The 4,128-nt window shown below is 46.3% G+C and overlaps 1 non-coding gene across 1 annotated transcript; it reads left to right on the plus strand.

Annotated features, from left to right (window-relative positions):
• The first annotated feature begins 3,447 nt into the window (after nt 1-3,447).
• On the plus strand, nt 3,448-3,554 carry LOC145352856 (U6 spliceosomal RNA). The gene has a single exon (XR_013888616.1). It is a non-coding gene; the product is annotated as a U6 spliceosomal RNA (small nuclear RNA).
• The last annotated feature ends 574 nt before the right edge of the window (nt 3,555-4,128 follow it).

Here is a 4,128-nt window from a genome sequence, read left to right on the forward strand (position 1 = left end):
CTTGACTTCTGCTTCCCTCCCACAACATGGAAGTTCAGTCCCAGGTATTAGTAACTAATTGGGGAAAAACAGCTCAGGAGACAGGAGGCCAACTAGAAAATCGTGGTTAGCGTAACTTATTGGTAGTTAGCAAGGTTCTTGACAAGAACGGAGAATGCTGGGAAAACCTGGCAGGTCTGGCAGCAGCAGCAGGGAGAGAAAGCAAAGTTAAAGGTTTTGAGTCTGTTTGTCTCTCCTATGGACTTGAAACCTTGACTTGGGTTTATCTCCTTCCAGATGCTGCCTGACCTGCCGAGTTTCTCTGGCATTTTCTGTTTTCGTTTCAGATCCCAGCGTCTGCAGCATTTTGCTTTTATTTTAAGGCTCTCAACAAGCCTTATTGGCTGCTGTCCCTTATGGGGTGGGTGGCCCTGCTGGCCCCAAACTCGTGCTATAAATAAAGGTCCCGTTCCCGAACTTGACAGGACTCACAACCTCAGCTCTCGATTTCTGACAGGATTGTTCACAATTACTCGCAAAACAGAATATAAATAATGTGCCATTTTGCAGCAAGTCACCAAACTGTTGTGGAGTCCCCTGGTGCTTATAGTGATCGATCATAAGAACGGACACATTTATTTAAAGAGATGGATATCTAATTTCCCAAACGAATGTCAGCATTCCCAAGATGTGTGGGATAGGTTGATTGGCCATGATAAATTGCCCTTTAGTTTCTGGGGGACTGGGAGATTAAATATGTGGGTTTAGAGGGATAGGCCCTGGATGGGATTGTTGGTTGGTGCAGGCATGACGGGCTGAATTGTAGATTCTATGATCTATGAACCAGAGATGTAGTATTCCTGACCACGGTGATTAATATTCCAAATTTTGGGTGGGATTCTTTGAACGGTCCACCAAATTTTCTGTCTCGTCATGTTAAACCTAGCCTTCTGGACGTCACTGGTTCAGTCATGAACCCCTGACCACCTCCCACCCTTCCCTGGCCTGCCTCGATCTCCCCACTGACCCCTCCCACAGTACTGGTCTCCCAATCCAGCCCCCCATCCCCCCACCCCTCCCCCCCAACCGTCAGCAGTGCCAACCCCAGGCCCCCAACCCAGAAATCCTGATCCCCCCCGCCCCTCACCAGTCCCCGCCCAAACCCACAGCCCCCCCCACCCCCCACCAACCCGATGGCCAATACTGGATCCAACTTGCCGCATTCTGCTGTATCCCATATGTTTTTTTCTTTTCTGACCAGTCTGCCATGTGGGACCTTGTCAATGCCTTACTAAAATCCAAGTGAACAACATCCACTGCACTACCCTCATCAGTCTTGCTTGTTTCTCCCAGGGAAGCAACATTGAGTGTCTGGACTCATTTTAGGTGGCCAAACAGTATTTCCCCACTCAATCCTGTTTTCTTGACACTCAAATGGCCAATGTTCCAGAGGAGGGCAAATAAAATGCTTCAAAGATTCTCCAAGCGTCTGCTTAAAGTACAGCAGATTGACCTTAGTGACTGGGAGAGTCATCCTACCAATCGTTCAATATGGTGCCAATTTGTCCGTTAACACTTTGAGTCTCATTGTCCTAATGATGAGGCAGAATAGAAGCAGGGAAGGAAAGAAAAGGAAGCAAATCCTGCACTCTGGATCCCAGTACCTAATGTGATGTCCTCACTCATGTGCCCCAAAATAGGTCGGTCAAGAACTGGCCTGTTCAGTCACACAACAAGACCCATGACAGAACCCTGGCACCCCTGAGTCAATGCCATCCTCAAATCGAGGGCCAGTGATGGTGACAATGCCATGGAATGTAAGGCATTGATTCTTCAATACTCTCTTGACATTGCTTCATCACCTTCTGAAGGGGTTTTAAGCAGCATCTGGTGCATATTCTTCCCAGTGAAGCATCAGCCATGGGCTTGCCATATTGGGCAGTGCCACCTGGGATGGAGGAGAAAAGTCAAGGAGAAGGACTGAAACCAAAATGCTGCCATTCCCTGGAGTAACTCACTTACTACCTGGCACTGCAGTGAAAAATCCCCGGCCCTCCTTGAGAAAAAGAAGTATTGGCATTGCAGGTCTTCAAGTTTGCAAGTTACCATTTAAACAAAATTCACCTCAGTTAACCTCTCTCTCAGGACACAAACCTGCTAACAGTTTAGTGGCACTGGTGCCAGCGCACCCAATGCTTTCTCCACTAGGTCAGTGGGTAAACACACACACAGCAACCTAGAAAATTGGCAAGAACTAAATGGCAGCTGACTCCACCCCACTTCTAAAAAAAACCTGGCAGACATGAATACAGACATTATGATACATAACCTGCCTCGCACATGAACACAGTCTGAAACTGCTACGGGACTGCGCTTGCCATAGCTTAAGCCATAGGGCATCCAGCATTTTAGAACAAAGAACAAAGAACAAAGAAACAGGAACAGGCCTTTTGGCCCTCCATCCACTGTGCTGCCCAACTGAACTAAAACCCCCTACTCTTCCGGAGACCATATCCCTATATTCCTATCCTATTCATACATTTGTCAAAATGCCCCTTAAAAGTCACTAATGTATCTGCTTCCATTACTTCCCCGGCAGCAAATTCCAGGCACCAATCATCCTCTGTGTAAAAAAACTTGCCTTGTACATCCCCTTTAAATCTTGCCCCTCGCACCTCCAGCCTATGTCCCCTAGTAATTGACTCTTCCACCCTGGGAAAAAGCTTTTATTAGAGCAGAGAGCAGTCTACAGCAGTGTTGGGTTTGCAAGTTACTTTCAGGAAGTGCAAATGTTCGACACATAAGATATATTTTCTGAGGGAACCTGGAACCATCTCCAGAAGATATCAAGGTTGACTGGAATTCTCCCTTAGGAGCCAAAATTAAAGCACAATACTATAATTATGAAAATAAAAGCAACTCTTATGTACTTTGATGCAATTTGCTGGATTGTGTAAACCTGATGCCTGATACTTGATAATTTGTGATCTGAAATATTAAAAGCAAGCAGCCACGATAATCCCATGCAACAGTGCACAAAGCAATGTCGAAATATGTTTCTGTTCCTGACCCCGGCGGTAGTCAGGATGCAGAGAGAGGATTACAGGAATTGACAGCTTGCTGATTTAATTATTTGAAATAAGCATCTTTTATTTCTAAGTAGCTTCAGGAAGGAAAAGGCTGAGCCAATATCACTGAGACTGAAATGTAGAGTCCTGATGAGTAGTCACACCCGAACCTTAATCTGTTTCCGTCTCTTTTCTATGGAGATCAATTTGTCGTATCCTTCAAACATTTTCTACGAAGTTTGAAATCACTCTTGGCAATCCTAGCAGATCTATTCTTAAACACGCTCGAGTGACGTTCCTTTGCCTGCTATTTTAAGAGGAATGGTTCAGGAATTTAAAAATCAATGGTTTAAATGGCCTAAAACACTCGACTAAAATCGAGGAGAAATAAGCCATTTGAGTGCTCGCTCCGGCAGCAGGTATACAAGAATTGGAATGATACAGAGAAGATTAACGTGGTCCCTACACAAGAATGACATGCAAATTCGTGAAGCATTCCATATTTTTTGGGGCAGCACGGTGGCATCGCGGTGAGCACTGCTGCCTCACAGCTCCAGGGACCCGGGTTCAAATCCAGCCTCGGGTCACTGTCTGTGCGCAGTTTGCACATTCTCCCCATGCCTGCGTGGGTTTCCTCTGAGTACTCCGGTTTCCTCCCATAATCCAAAGATGTGCGGGTTAGGTTAATTGGCCATGCTAAATTGCCCCTTAATTTCAGAGGGATTAGCAGGGTAAATACATGGAGTTATGGGAATAGGGCCTGGGTGGTATTGTGGTCAGTGCAGTCTCGATAGGCCAAATGCCCTCCTTCTGCATTGTAGAGATTCTATGGGCCCGATTTTACCAATCGGAGCCTAAGGGCCGGATTGGGACATAATACGGATCCAAGCCCAGAATCCTCTGTGCAGCGCGCCCATATGCTTCTTGCCAGCTCCGATCCGATCCGCGCTGTGGGTGGGGCTTAATACTGCTGGAGTGAACGGAGCTCTGAAGTGAGCATCTTCTTTGTGCTGCCTAATTATCTATGGGAAAGTTAACTAAATTACAGTGTCTTAGTGAGCAATTACTGACTCGTATGGAG

This window comes from Carcharhinus amblyrhynchos, chromosome 14, assembly GCF_965287045.1.
Source record: "Carcharhinus amblyrhynchos chromosome 14, sCarAmb.v2.hapA, whole genome shotgun sequence".
NCBI lineage: Eukaryota > Metazoa > Chordata > Chondrichthyes > Carcharhiniformes > Carcharhinidae > Carcharhinus > Carcharhinus amblyrhynchos.